This window comes from Callithrix jacchus, chromosome 15 (assembly GCF_049354715.1).
Source record: "Callithrix jacchus isolate 240 chromosome 15, calJac240_pri, whole genome shotgun sequence".
NCBI classification, from domain to species: Eukaryota; Metazoa; Chordata; class Mammalia; order Primates; family Cebidae; genus Callithrix; species Callithrix jacchus.
In genome coordinates, this window is record NC_133516.1 from 51344255 (window position 1) to 51360123 (window position 15869).

General features: G+C 44.5%; 1 protein-coding gene and 1 pseudogene across 3 annotated transcripts in view; both read right to left on the bottom strand.

Moving 5' to 3' along the window:
* The window catches only part of FRMD4B (FERM domain containing 4B), a 364340-nt gene extending 349900 nt beyond the window's left edge, over positions 1-14440 (bottom strand). For both annotated transcript variants that reach the window (XM_035276090.3, XM_008982003.5), the window contains exon 1: positions 14052-14440. The gene's annotated coding sequence lies outside the window, so the exon portion shown is untranslated. The remainder of the gene's footprint in view (positions 1-14051) is intronic.
* Positions 3122-8403, bottom strand: LOC144579559 (histone H1.8 pseudogene; annotated as a pseudogene). Its single transcript, XR_013527424.1, has one exon. The product of XR_013527424.1 is annotated as a histone H1.8 pseudogene (transcript).
* Positions 14441-15869: the final 1429 nt, after the last annotated feature.

Here is a 15869-nt window from a genome sequence, read left to right on the forward strand (position 1 = left end):
CCTGCCCTTCCCTTCTTTGCCCTTGCCCTCCCTTCCCTTCCTGTCCCGTCCCTTACCTCCCCTCCCCTCCCCTCCTTCCTCTCTCTTTTCTTTCCTGTTCCTTTCTCTCACTTACTCTTTTTTTTCTTTTTTGAGGCTCGGTCTCATGTTGTCACCCAGGCTGGAGTATGGTGGGGCAATCCTGGCTTACTGCAGCTTTGACTTTGCAGGCTCTTGTGATCTTCCCACCTCAGCCTCCTGAGTAGCTGGGACTAAAGGCACCTGCCATTGTGCCTGGTTAAATTTTTATATTTTTAGTGGGGTTTTGTCATGTTGCCCAGACTGCTCTCAAATTCTTGGGTTCAAGTGATCCACCTGCTTTGGCTTACCAAAGTGCTGGGATTGGAGGCATGAGCCACCACACCTGGCCTGGATTCTTAGTGTGGATTCCTCCAGAAGTCAAACTCGGACGAGGATTCAAGTGTAAGGTATTTATCTGAGAGATCATCCCAGGAAACAACAGTAGGACAGTGTGTGAGACAAGAAAGATAAGGCCACCAAAAAGAAAAAGAAAAAAGAAAAAAGAAGAAAGGACTAGCCTATTAAGTCACCTACCACTGTGGGTGATTGGAGCTTAACCCCATGAAGAAACTCTGGGAAAAGGTATACAATATACACCTTGGTTTTACTAGAAGAGGAAGGGAGCTTGGGTATCCATAGGCCAAACCTTGTTCATCATTGGAAGGAGTAGATGTTAATTCCCCTGCATTTCCAGCCTACCATTTCCACAGTCAGAGAAAATCTTCAGACAAAGCAATGTAGGTGCTGGCAGCAGGAAGTGAAGATGGCATGCACAACCATGGCCAGGGCAAAGATGTGGAGTTGGCCACTAGCAACACCAGCAGCATCTGCTACAGCAATCAATGCAGAACCCATGAGCCACCATAGCTCAGTGCTAGTCAGTTGCTGCCATGTGGGAATGCAGCCAGTGTTGCTAGAGCTTCTGAATTTTTAAAAGAAACCAGGGATCCAGATTGTTTTGTGGAATTTCCTGATTCATAATTGCTGTAGATTGATTCAAATATTTTAAAAACAGTCTAGGGAATAACCAAGCATGTCTACAGGCAGAATGTAGCCTGTGGGCAATCAGTTTGCATCCACTACTCTAGTTTAACCTCCTTATTTTAAAGATAAGGAGACCAAGGCCCCAGAGGATAGTGACTTGACTCAGGGAATGCTGCACTTGTCTGGGATCTGCAACCAGTTCGCTTAACTCCCAGGCCAGGGCTCTCCCTAACCCACTGTGTTGCCCACTCTCTCTTCTCCACACCCATCCTCAAAAGGCAGGAGCCTTATCCCTGCTCTCCACGGCACTCAGAGCAAAAAAAGTTTCCCTTCCTTCCATTAAAGAACTAAATATTTGTCTCACTAGAAATGGATTCCTTACTATTCTTAATTCCACAGAAGTTACATAGTGCTTATTTTGTCCTGGGCACCCTTCTATGTACTTTACAAACAATTACTTTCATTCTCAAAGCAACCCTATGAAGTAAGGATTATTATTTTCCCAGTCTTAGAGATAGACAACTGAAATGCAGAGAGGTTAAGATACTTGCCTGAATTGAAGTGGTGGTGGAATTAGGAGACAAATTTTGGTAGCTGTCTCCAGAGCCACTCATTGACAACTCCTACTCAACACTGCCTCTCAACTACCTACCTATTTAGACTTTCAAAATACCCTAATTGGTTCTTTTTTCCATGATAACAGGAATGGGCAAAATATGGGCTCATGAGCCAATATCTACCCACTGCTTGCTTTTGTAATAAAAAGTATACCGGAATACAGTCACACACATTAATTTATGTATCATCTGTAGCTGTTCTTGCCCTAAAAGAATTGAGTAGATGCAATACAGGCCATAGGGCCCACAACGCCTATTTTATTTAGTGCTATAGCTTGGATAAGTGTTGTTTGTCTCCACCAAATCTTATGTTGAAATTTAATCCCCAATGTTGGAGGTGGGTCCTAATGGGTAGTGTTTGTGTCTCTGGGATGGATCCCTCATGAATAGATTAATGCCTTCACTCAAAGGTGTGTGAGTTCTCACTCTATTAGTTTTCACAAGAGCTAGCTGTTAAAGAGTCTGGCACATGTCAATCCTCACCTCTTCCCTCCTTTTTCATTATATAATCTCTGCACACACCAGCTCCCATTCCCTTCCACCATCAGTGAAAGCAGCCTGGGGCCCTGACTAGATGCAGATAGCCAATCTTGGACTTAACAGTCATTAGAATCATGGGTCAAATAAAACTTCATTTAAAATAAATAAATAAATAAATTACCCAGCCTCAGGTACACCTTTATAGCAACACAAAATGAACTAAGACATTTAGTATCTGGCCCTCCACAGGAAAGATCTGCCAACTCTTGCATTACAGAATTGTTAAGCTTTCCTCTGACTGCAAGTTACTTGATTATGCTGCTTAGTCATAATACAGAAAATCCTATAATCCCCCCAAAGCCTTAGCATACACAGTGACAAATTCACAGGTTAGACTTCTAGAAACTGCAACTGTGCAGATGTCTGGGAAGCCAGTAATCAGCAAAAATACCCTCAGAATTCCACTTAAGGAAAAATATACCAAAAAGTTCCAGGAAATAGGCACAGACCTAATCCTGAGCCCTTACCTGGGCAAAGACTTTTAAAACAACAGGACTGACAGAAATATTCAAAGAGAGGCAGAGAGGAAAAATAGAAGTAGCTTTTACAATAACCAGTAATAGGCATCTTGCAGTTAGAGAGACATGGGTTCAAATCTCAACTCTACCACTAACTATTTATCTCTTAAACTTCAATTTTTACCTGTAAAGTAGGGGGAATAATAATGATCATTTATTGGAGGGGTGGACAGTTTAGCCAAGATTATAATGTATATGAATTCTTAGCATCCTGCCTGGGATTTGCTAACTATTCAGAGGAGCTCTATTATTAGTAATAATGGTGACTACAAAAGAATACGAATCTGTGAGTACTTATGTAGAGGCTCTCAATCCCACACAATTCAGCTGTCATATAATAACAGGATTACGGCACAGAACAAAAAGCAATCTTTTTTTTTAAATTTTTTATTGCATTTTAGGTTTTGGGGTACATGTGCAGAACATGCAAGACAGTTGCATAGGTACACACATGGCAGTGTGTTTTGAAAGAAAAAAAAAGCAATCTTTATCATGATAAGCCCAAGTCAAGAAAAAATGTAGCCACATTTATATGTACCAAGTTAAAAAAAAAAAGTAAAGAAGCATGTGCCATGTTTTCATCAAAGAAAGTTTAAGTAAAAAAATAATGTATGTACAAAGACTTAAGCTCCAATCACCTGGAAAAATCACTTAAGTGAAACAAATTACTTATTCCTTGACAATATATATCAATGAAACTGTACATGGGGTGGAAAAAATGTTTGCATTTTTTTATAGACTCTGCAAGAAGACAAAGTTACATTTCTCATCATTTAGTGAAAGCATCTATTGAATCGCATGCACCCTTGCTGACAAACTGCCAACTTTTAAATACCCATCATTGGTATCATTTTCATAGCTTTTCTCTGAGATCTAGAAAAGACCCAATGATTGGTTTCCAGTATGCTTTTCCAAGTGTAACCAAGCTCAGTGTTAAAAAGTACAATGAAAACCACTCATGATCTGAACTGTTTAAAGCAGCTGAATCATTGCGAAAACAATTTCTTCTTAATGTGTTTGAATCAAACTTTTGACCTCTAGTAAACTGGATTCCCCATTCTTTCAGGCAGTCAAAGATCAACTATACTGGGAACCTGGAGGTATATAAAACAGTACACTACTTTTTTTTCTCTCTCTTAAAAATACAAATTGAATCAATTTAACACAGTTGGAGCAAATGACCATGATATGTCCTCAATTTAAGTCTTACAGCCCCATTGGGATAGGGTTCCGTGGTCCCAATCAAGGGGCACATGTTTTTCATTAGTGTGTCAGGATTCTGCATTTCAGTTTGAGCATTTAAATGGATGCAATTAGTTCACTTGTGATGGCCCCAAAAACCCTTATCTTTTCTGATTCACTGAAGAAGCTACACTCTCTTAATGTTTTGAGATTTGTCTAAATACTAAAATGCTATTTGTATGACAAGTTACGACAAATACCACTTTTACTGCATGGCACGTAATTATGCTGAAACTTTCCAGTGATATACTATTGCTTAGGAAGCCTTTTAAGTGCATCTATCTGAGATTTAAAAAATTAAATTAAAGTGAAACTAGTGCAGCCAACACAAATAAAGTGCAGGGCATACACTTCTGGTTGCTCACAGCATAAAGGTTTAGAGGTAGAAGGATCTCAAGTGTCAATACCCATTTGACAGATCCAGAGAGCTAATGAGCATGTTTCTGGTCAGTCTGCTGCCAAGGTGGGATCAGAACTTGGCCTTCCTGGTGCTTGATCCAGTGCCAATTCCGGCTCCCCTCTCTCCCCAGAGCCTCCTCTATCTGGCAAAACTCGACTTGAGTATTAAACTTGGATGAAGCAGGGCCAAAGCTGGCCATGCAAGCTTTATGCCTTTCCTGCATTCTGGTCACATATGAGCCTTCTGCTCTTTTGCCAAGACTGAATTGATGGGATGGGCTCAGTCAGGTGCAGTAAGGAAAGCCCGACAACAATCCTCAGCCATATCCATTGTTGGGTCCCCCATGGATGCTGTCGGCTGTTATAAGCACCAGCTGGAAGATGGATGCTGGTATTTCCAGAAAGACCTTTTGAATCAGGAGGGGCTCTGACGAGCCCATGCTGTGGCAAGAGCGTAATTATTTCCAATAACTGTCTGTCTAGGCTACTTAGTGATTTCCAAAGCCAAGCTCCTCCTCACTGCAACAACACCTTCAGTGTTTATTTGGGGGGCAGTTTTGCACTTATTTTTTATGGAAGATCACAATGCCAAAAATTTCATTCTGTTAATAGTTTAGTCGTCAAGGCAGAAAGAAATAACAACTTTTATAAAAAATGATTAAGGACAAGCTATTTGATAACTTCGGATGCTTGTTCAGGATCTGTTGTAGGGGGCAATAGTCTCATTTGGAACAAGATGAACCATTAGAATCTCCTGTGAGGCACACTCTTGGGAGAGAAAGGCAAGATTTTATGCTGTGATTGTTAGGGACAACAGAAAGAAGAGATTCTTGCAGTATGGTGGCAAAGAGCAGGAAGTCCATTCTGAGTCTGAATTCCAGGGCTGTCACTTACTAGCTGTGTGATTTTGGACAAGTCACTCACCCTCTCCAAGCCTCAGTGTCTACCTCTGCAGAATGTGGGTTATGGTGGGTCATTGTGGAGACGGAATGAAATGCTGCTTGGACAGTACTTGGCAAATGCCTGGCACTTGGCACTTACGGGGGATCAATAAAAGATGGTCATTATCACTAGACACCAGTCAGTGTGCTTGTGCTTTGAAAAGGGAACTTTCTGATCCAACATTCCATGCTGATTCTCTGTGTTAATGAGATTGTTGCTGAAATCTCCACTTCGCCCTTTTTGGAGTCTTCCCTGCTGCTTCTGTCCTTCCTCCTACTTGTTAAATGCTCTGGAACTCTCCACTTGCTGCTGCATATCTTTCGGGCTCAAGCAGAATCCAATCCCATGCACCCCCCACTACCATGCCACTGGATCAGCTCCAGACAGATTACCACACCTCTCATTGGGTGTCTGGATAGGGGAGTTCACCTTCCATGTTCATTCACATCTCCTCTCCCTAACATGATTAAGATTCTGGGAGACAGGGAATTGCCTTACATATCCTCTACAGCACTCAATACATGTCCAAGAATCTTCCAGATTCCTGGATCCCTTGTTACACAAAGTGTGGTCCAGAGACCAGCACCATTGGCATCACCTGGAGCTTGTTAGAAAGGCAGTCTCAGGCCCTGGCCCAGATCTGCTGAATCAGAATCTGATCCCCAAGTGATTCATGTGAACCAAGTTCAGGAAACACCTCTCTAGTCCAGTATTTCCCAGACTTCAATCATTCACATCTTCACTTCATAGGTTTTGCCATTTTCCAGTACTATCTACACTATGTTTTACCTAATACATATTTTTGCACTGACACTACTTCTTTCTCAGACACATTCTAAGCAATACTATTCAGTCTGTGAATAGTTTGTTCAGCAAGGCAGAAAGGAATATAATCCCTTACAAAACATGAACGTCTAGGTGAATTATTTTCTGGTACACATTAAAAATAAATAGCCAATAAGGTAAAATGTTTCTCTATCACCTAAAATTAACTCATGTACCACCAGGGATATACCTGCCCACTTTAGTGAACACAGTTCTAGATTTTTTGTAGCTGGATTAGAAGACATCTAAGTCCAGCGCTGCTGAACTGCAACTGTGCCCACTTAGTATGGCTACCTTATGGGGTGAATGCATTTGTCTTCAAGACAGAGATGATTGTGTGAGGCTGGAAACCTAGGTTCTCACCCTGCACCATCCCTTAATGACTTGCCAACAACTCACACCCTCTCTTTGGGGATCATTTTTATGTGTTCACTGATCTCAAGGCTCCCTTCCAAGTAAAAAAAAATGACATTATAATGATGAGAACAAAGGTTCTGTTGTTAGAGTGACCTGGAGTTGAAATAAAAGCTCCATTACTTTTTAATTTCATTGAATCTTTGTTTTCCTCATCTGTACAATGGACAATAAGTGGACATAACACCCATCTCAGAGGTTTTGTAAGAAGAAAGAAAACTGAAAAATGCCTAGCTTAAAATGTGGCATATAGTTTGTGTTCAACAAATAATATGAATTACTCTGTTTTCCTAGCCTGTACAAAGCACAAATAATAAATTTTTTAGTATTTACTCCACAGCAGGCACTACATGAAATGGTTCTTTATATTTTATCATCTAATCCTCAAAATAACTGATGAGGTAGGAATTCTTATAATCTCTACTTTATAATAAAGAAACCGAGGCACAATAAAAGGTTAAGTCACTTGGTCCAAGCACACGTTTAGTAAGCAGCAAAGACAGATCTGAGTGTCGATCCTCTGAAGTTAGAACCAATATTCACAACAATGACCTGTCCTGTCTTCTTATAAAACACTAGTCAACATGCAGACTTTGCCATCTCAACCAATATGATACGATTTTGGCCAAGTGGCAACCTCATGACCAGTTTCCTTGGCTGTATAATGAGGGGCGTTAGGAGACACCACTTCATAGGGTGTGGTAAGCATTGAATGAGGCCACCCTCATGGATATCACAGAGCAATTCCCAGCACAGGTGAGCACTTGTTAGCCATGTGTTGCTATCGTTACCATTAGTTCTACTATTATTTGTTGAGCCTTTACATCTGCACAAGATTTGTGTGTGTGTGTGTGTGTGTGTGTGTGTGCATGGCAAAAGAAATGAAAGTCTTTATTGGTAAACAGCTTACAATGAAATAAATAGAGCAGCGGTTTGTTGAAGAATAAAAACTAGAGCAGAGGCTCGGTCTCTCTTCACCCCTGCCTCCTGCCCTAGGATTCAGCCCTCTGGCTAGACACTTTGGATGAGGAGACCTTAATGGGCAGTCCAGCCTTTCCCGGACCCTTGGGGCGTCTCTGTCTTCTTGGACAGGTGTGCAGGCACCACCTAGACCCACTGCCCTTAGCAAGAGAAGCAGCCTTGGCATTTGGCCCCTGCACAGTCCCCTGGGCAGCTGCCCCTTTAGGGTTTTGGCCTTGGCCACCACCTTCTTTTTGGTTGGGAAAGCAGCACCATTCTTGATCTTGCTGACTGTGCATTCTGAATTTTTACTCCCAGGTTTGGTTTTCTGGTGGGCCTCAGCATCTCCTTGGCTGTTCCTGGTGCCTTTGGCCTTTGCCTTCCTGCTGAGCCTGCTGGCACTGGAAGGGGCCTGTGTGGCCTTGTCTGGCTTTGGGAGGTGACTTCCTAGCCTTGTCCAGCTATGTCCTGGTGTCCTTGGCCATGCTGCCCTGCTTGCAGGCAGGCCGGCCTTCTCTGTGGCTGTGCCTGGCTTGGGAGGAGATTTTTGCACCTCTGCTGGCCTCTTGGCTGCCTTCTTCAACTTGCCCACATTGGGAGCGTCCTCCTTTGTCTCCCTTGCTTTCTTGGGCCCCTTCCCTTGGCCTCTCCTGCTCTCTTGGGGTCTGTCGGGGGCTATCATCCCGGACTGGATTTTACTCTTGTGCTTGGGAACTAATTTGAAGCTGCCAGTGGCCTCCCTGGCTTTGGAGTTGAGGGGCTTGGTGAGGAGGCTGTGGCACATGCTAGTGGCCAGCACCTGCTTCAGCAGGTACTTGAAGTGGAGGACGTCCACTGTTGAGTACTTGTGCAAGATGTAGAGCTTGATGGCCTCCACTGATTTGCCCCAGCAGGTACTTGAAGCGGAGGACGTCCACTGTTGAGTACTTGTGCAAGATGTAGAGCTTGATGGCCTCCACTGACTTGCCCCAGCACTGCTCCCCCACCTGTAGCATCTCTAGCACTGTGCATGGGCAGGGTGGTGGGGGGTGTGGGGAGGTGCCCACCAGGAAGCTGCTCCGGCTGGGGCCTGGCTTTTCAAATTTAGGGGGCCTGGATAATCATGCTGTGGAAGTCAAGGAAGGTGAGATGTAGCTGGTGACTCTCCCAGGAGGGGAGGCATCAGGAATTTTATCCTTCAGTTATGGTAAGGACTTCCTCAGCTTTAATTTTTTTTTTTTATTTTTTAATTTTTAGAGACAGAGCCTTGCTCTGTTGCCCAGGTTGGAGTGCAGTGACACTAACACGGCTCACTCCAGCCTCAACCTCCTGGGCTCAAGTGATCCTTCTACCTCACCCTTTTGAGTAGCTGGGATTACAGAAGTGTGCCACCACACCCACCCAAGTTTTAAAATTTTTAAGCAGGGATGAGGTCTTGCTAGGTTGCCTAGGCTGGTCTTGAACTCCTGGGCTCAAGCAATCCTCCTACCCCAGCCTCCCAAAGTGCTGGGATTACAGGCATGAGCCACTGCGCCCTACCAGGAATTCTTTATCAGACAATTTAATCTATTAAATAGATGCCTGGTCATGCCACCCTAAAATAGTAGCCTTTATATGTGGGGTGACCATATAATTTATCACCCAAACTGGAGGCATAGACATTAACCAGGATTGACCCAGGCAAGCCAGCGTGATCACTCTACTTCTAGGGCCTCTCTGCTGTGAGTGAACATTATCCCTACAGCTGTACACATTAGGGTCCCCTTTCCCACTGGATAACTGCATAAAGTGACAGAGGACAATTATAAGCAGCACATCTCTAAGGACAAAGTAACACAGACCCAAATAAATACCCCAAGGCTGAAGAACTGCAGAATAGAGCACTCATTTGCCCTGGGCTTTAAGAAGGTGTATTCTTCAAATACTTTGCTCTAAGACACTACTTAAATAACTGCTTTTATTACATTAGCACGGTAAATTGATTCATATAAATGTTTTCTAAGATTTGCACATAAATGAAAACAGGATCATGATCACCCCTTGTATGAGGTTTTGGAACTGCTGTGGGTTTTTAATCAATATATCTGCCTTTATCTTCTTAGTGTCATTGGAAAATAAAGTAACTACTATCAATTTAACTTGTTCTGCATCTTGATCTCATAAATCCTGAAACTGACCATGTTAAAAGTAACAGCTAAGGTTTTCCTTGCACAGATGAAAAATCATATTGATAACCTATTTGCCTGAATACAATTCAGCTCATTTTCCATTATTTGGGGCATCAAAAAAGAAGAGCAATTAGCATATGTGCATTAGGGACTTGTGCTCCATGGTGAACATTTACTCCTTTCTTAGCTTTAATTTCCCCCCTTTTCCACACCTGTATTCATGTGGCAGGCAGTCCAGCCCTCTGATGTCCTCCATCTACATGGTCTGGGTAGGACTCCACCGCTGGGGCAAAACCCTCAACCTCTGCAGAAGCCACTTAGCACAGAGATTTCCTCCAGCTGTGCCAGCTGGGTGAATCAGAGCTCGTTTCGAAACTTTTTGTTCAACAACTGGGGAAGGAACTGTTTTTTGTTGCTGAACTTGAACTTGAAACTGTGTAAACCAGCAAGTGCTATACAGTCTTCTTGTCACCCAAGAAGGACCCTAATACACAGAGGAAAGAAGAGACAGGCAGGCCTGAGAAATGAAAATAAATCAGAACCTGTCACTGTTTAGTCCTAAGCAAGATGCTCTTGAAGTCAGTCCTATCCATGTACCTTTTAGTAACATGAACCAATATGTAGGAAAAAAATATATTGTATATATGCATATATAATATCCTAATTCCATTTATAATTGGGTTTGTAACTAATTATCAAAATAGCACTAACAGATACATGCATCCTGTGGCAGTACCTTTGAAACTTTTTGACAGCTAAGAATTCCATTTTATACTACAACCCAGAATGCACACAGGTGTAACTCAAAATTTCATGAAATTACACAACTCTTGTAACATATGATGATGCTGACACTTGCTGTCTTGTTATACTTAAAAAAACATACTGGTAGTAACCCATGAAATGGATTTTATGACCTTCATATTGAAAAAACACTGCCTTATGAGTTTAGGTTAAAAATTGATTTCACCAGGAAGAATGAGATAAGAAATTACATCATAATTTCAGTAAATCTCATTATTGGGGAGAATAAGAGATTTGGCCCCTAAGTTATGTAGACAGTTTATCAAGCATCTAGCAACAGAAAATTGTCATCTTACCACTTCTGACTGCCCACAACATACATTTGGTAGAAGAGAAAAAAAATCTTACTGATTTAGAAATAAATGAATTATCAAAAAAAAAAAATCTTCCCTCTAAAACAAAATAACAACTACATCTAAAAAGGGAGAGATATGTAAGTAAAGTAAGACCTGCTGATGAGCTGAGTGCATTATTTATTTATAGGCTGATGATAGTCACTTCAGTGAGCCTCGGCAGTCCTGAACATGCGAAATAGTGCATTCATGATAAGATCAGATCTCTGGGGCAGATTTAAAGGGAGGGATAGAGAGAGATCACTTGCATATAAGTCTCAAACCTTCACTTACGTGTGTAAGATTAAGTACGAAGATTTCCTGCTAGAAAATTACTGCAGGCTGGATAAGGCAGGGTATTTTTAACTGTTTTCCACGTATCCTATTTGTATTGTCAGTTAGCCAAAACGTTCTTTTTGTCTGTTCAAAGCATGCAGAGTCTTGATGAAATCGGTGGAATCAAAAGGAAAACTAATATTCTAAGACTTGCTGAAACTAGAGGCCAGTGACAATAAACAGTACTGAGAAAACTTCAGCTGATTTGACACTTGAGCATGGCTGTGAAGGTAACTCCTCCTACACTTTTCTAGATTAGAAACCATCTGCGTCTTTGAGAGGCCCATTCACTTTTCTGCCACTAAGATGGAAATTTATTAATTTCAAAACAGTGAAGTTTAATACAGGAAAACAGGATCATGATTCCCATGATCACTGGTGGGGGAAAGATCTTCTGAGAACTTTCCCATGGATAATGAAAATTAAACCTCAAAATGTCATATGCAGGTAATTTCTTCATGTTCCATCACCATATTGTTTAAATGCCTTCCACCTGCATTTCTGAATTTAAGCAAATAAAAGTTTGATTAATATTACTTGCAGATGTCACAAAGAGGTGATTAAACCTCTACCATTCAATAAGTCCTTGCAGTTGTCTACATTTTTCTCACCCTTTTAGGAAATGCAATCACTGTTCAAAAGGGGCGTGTGTGTGTGTGTGTGTGACTTTTTATTACAACATTTTCAGATTACGAAAAGGAAGAATTGGCCAGGCACGGTGGCTCACACCCGTAACCCCAGCATTTTGGCAGGCTGAGGTAGGTGGATCTTTTGAAGTCAGGAGTTCAACACCAGCCTGACCAGCATGGTGACACCCATCTCTGCTAAAAATACAAACATTAGCCAGGTGGCAGTGGTGCACACCTGTAACCCCAGCTACTCGGGAGGCTGAGGCAAGAGAATCACTTAAACCTGGGAGGCGTGGTTGCGATGAGCCTATTTGGCACCACTGCACTCCAGTCAGAGCGAGACTCGATCTCAAAAAAAAAATTAAGAACTGTAGAAACACCAGTACATCTACCCATCTTGTGACACGTAATTTAGTGACAAAAATATATACAGAGTGCTTACTGTGTGTCAGTCTCTCTTAAACATCATCTTGTATAAATTTATTAAAAATATATGGGCCGGGCGCGGTGGCTAACGCCTGTAATCTCAACACTTCGGTAGGCTGAGGCGGGCAGATCATGAGGTCAGGTGATCGAAACCATTCTGGCTAACATGGTGAAACCCCGTCTCTACTAAAAATACAAATATATATATGGCAGGGCATGGTGGCTGGCGCCTGTAATCCCAGCTACTCAGGAGGCTGAGGCAGGAGACTCACTTGAACCTGGGAGACAGAGATTGCAGTGAGCTGAGATCACGCCACTGAACTCCAGCCTGGGAGACGAGAGCCTCCCTCTCACCATATATATATATATATAGTAGCTATTGTTGTTACTGTCATTATTTTCTTCATTCTTATTAACACCACCATTGCAGTACATCCCTTTTAGAGGTACTGTCTTCTTAAGAGCATGGCATCTGAAATTAGATCTTATATAAACCACAGATTACTGGTGCGACTTACGGTAAGTTACTTAAGCTCTCTGTAGGGCTAGGTTTGCCACTTCATGAATTATGGATGATGCCCCAAAACTGCCTACCAGGATGCCGCCACACAATCAGATCTCTTAACCACCATTCTTCACAGCATGTGTACGTTAAGTAAGGCGAAGCTGCTTTATTTCCCCTCCAGACATTTGATTTGTAAACCCTGCAGATCCATTCCCTTTAGGACAGGAAACAGCACGTCGGGGATTGTGCTATAATCTTGTACGCATCTTCTGAGTTGGCCAGTAAGTTTCTGGGGTCGACACCACCTAATCTTGAAGGATCAACCAGCTTTCCGGAAAGACTGCTGCTGTCAGCACCCCAAGGTCTTTCTTCCCGAAAGGCCCAGCCTCTAGTCGCAGCCGTCTGGGTACCAGCAAACACACCAAATCAGTTCGCGAAGTTCAGAGGAGTTGGCTCTGGTATGTTTACAAGTCCTAGCAGCTCGCAGGAATGTTCAGGATAATTATTACCCCACCCAGGAGCGCCCAGCCCAACCCTCTCACATCTGGAAGGAAGCGGCCACACAAAGGAGAGCGAAAGAGAGACCTCCTCCTGCGGCTGCTCTCTCAGGCCAGAGAAGATTTAATACACATCTCACCCCTTTTGTGAACAAGAGCAGGCACTGTTCAGTATCTTTAAAAGCACAGGACATCCAATGCAAGGGAAGAGTTTGTCCTCCATTCCAAACGAAATGGCACTTCTCAAAGTAGGAGCTAAAAATTATCTTTATTTTTTCTTCCCCAGATGAAAATGAAAAGTGAAATACTCCACAAAATAGAGAACGATTCACAGGCACACCGCCTCTCCAAGAGAGGAGCGGCTAGGATCTAACACACCTATTTGAAAAGGGCAGCCAAACCAAATCCTTAACGTCTGACCTCTGCTAACTCCAGGGATTCCACCCCGCCCCCCCCCCCCCAACTCTTTTCTCTGCCTTTTAGAAGTATCTCTGGGCGCCGGATCTGGGATTCATCAGCTCTTCTCCCGACCTCCCACGAACGCGCTGCAACCAAAGCAACTCGGTCCCCGGCGGCGCCTTTGCAAACCCCATCAACGCCAACGCCTCGAAACCGCCAAACTTCCTGTCTCCACACCACCAAAGCGACCAAAGCGCCGTGCCAAGTGCCCCAGGGACTCCAGTTAAGGCTGCAGCCAGACCCCGAGCCCCAGGGCGGGGCTTCCTGCTCGCGGGAGTGCCCGGGACCTGCACCTCCGCTGGGGGTCTCCAAACGTGCGCGCTGCGCCCGGGGCGCACCAGGCGCGCCTGTGGCCGTGTCTTGCGGCCGCGCCCCGGCAGCGCGCTCGGGGAGCCCGGGGCGGTCGCCCACCTACCTGCTCCGCCGCCTCCTCCCTGCGGCGCGCCGGGGCTGTCGACCGCTACTTTATTGTCTCGGCTGCGCACCGCGCCGGACCTGGGGACCCGGCTCTGAGCCAGTCCTGCAAGTCCGCTCTGCGCTGTGCCTTCCCCTGCGGCGGCTGCCTTCCTCTTCTTCCTCTTCCTCTCTGTCCAAGCTCCCGCTCGGCACGTGAGCCACGCAGCCCGACTCCCCGGCTCGCTGGGCAGCCAGCGCCTGCCGCATCCCCCGGCCCGGGGCTGCAGGTCGCCCCCGCCGCCGCCGCAGCCGCTCGCCGTGCGTTCTCGCTTTGATCCACTTACAGCTGTGCCCCGGGCCGCCTTTCTAGCTTCCTTCCGTCCTGCCTGCCTCCTCTTGCTGTCAGCCGGGGCTTTCGGCTCCCTCTCTCCCCAGCTGCCCCCGCCCGCCGCCTCTCCCGGGGCTGGGGCGGCCGCTGCCAATGAGGCTCGGCTGATGCGCTGTTCCGGCCCAGTCATTGTATCGGGAGGGGAGGAAGAGGAGGGGGAGCGGGAGGAAGGGAGGGGGCGCCCTTGGTCTCGGCCGCGCGCGGCTGCGGGCTGGGCTAGCCTTCCGCGACAGAGAAAGGGTGCCGGTGCCAGGAGGCGCGGAGCGGCTCCTGCCAGGAGTAGGGGAAAGAGGGCATCGCAAGCCCGCAACTCTCCATCGCTCGTTCGGACTCCTACAATCGCTGGACGGGACTTGATTCCGCCTTCCAGGCTGCAGGCATCCCAGGACCTGAGTGCCCTTAGAATAAAGGGAAGTAGGCACCGGCGACTGCTGGAGGCGCAGAATGCACCCAGCCACCCGAGAGGGGCTGGCGAAATGACTTCTGAGATCCCCGCAAATCTGGTGCCTCTGCACTTGAAAGAAAGGAAAATAAAAAGGAAGGCGAGCCCATCCCACACCAGGCGTTTATCCTCCAGAGCATTTTTTTTTTTTTTTGGTTTGTTTTATTATGAGTTCTTTTCATGAAACTTGAGAGGCTCAGAGAGGTTAGCTCAAAATAGCTGATGAGTGACAGTGCAGAGATTCCAACTTGATCTGGTGCTGAGTGTAACGTAGCAAAATGGGAGAGGAAGGAGAGGAAGGGAGGATTCTTCATGAACGACTTCTTTTTGAGAGTTTTCATATTCTCTTCAAGTGAGTTGACAAGGAGAGTACCAGAGGTGCTCTGACAGGGCTGGGAGAAAATGTTTCCCAAACAGCCTTAAATGTATGTCCCTTTACCAGACCTCATTTCTCTACACACCATGAGTTAATTTTTCTCTACACATTATGAATTAATTTATTTTAAAAGGCAAATCCATTTTATAAAAATAATTGTCTCACAACTGCACAATAACATAGCTTTGGATTTTATTGAAAGTTGAATTGATTTATCCAATGTCGATATTTTAAATACTCCACAGTTTCTGTGATCCTGGTTTGGCCTTTCTTCCTCCTTCTCCTCCTCTGTCTTCCCCTCCTCCTTCTCCTTCCTCTACCCCTCCTTCTTCTCCTCCTTCCCTTCTTTTTTGAGAGGTCACCATTCTAGAAAAAGAATGGGGGCACGGGGAATCTTGATTTCACAGGCCCTGGTGTACCTGCTACGGACTTGCAGGAGAATGTAGCAAGTAAGATCTGAAGTGGTAAAGGCTCAAGGTGGCATGATGTGGAATATTGTATGTGTGCAGTATGAGGTTTAATTACATTTTCTTCCGGTGTTGAATGGATTGTTTGCTTTTAATTAAATAGAATATATTGAATGAATAGCTAACATTTATTGAGTGGTAGTTACATGTCCCCCTGCTCCCCA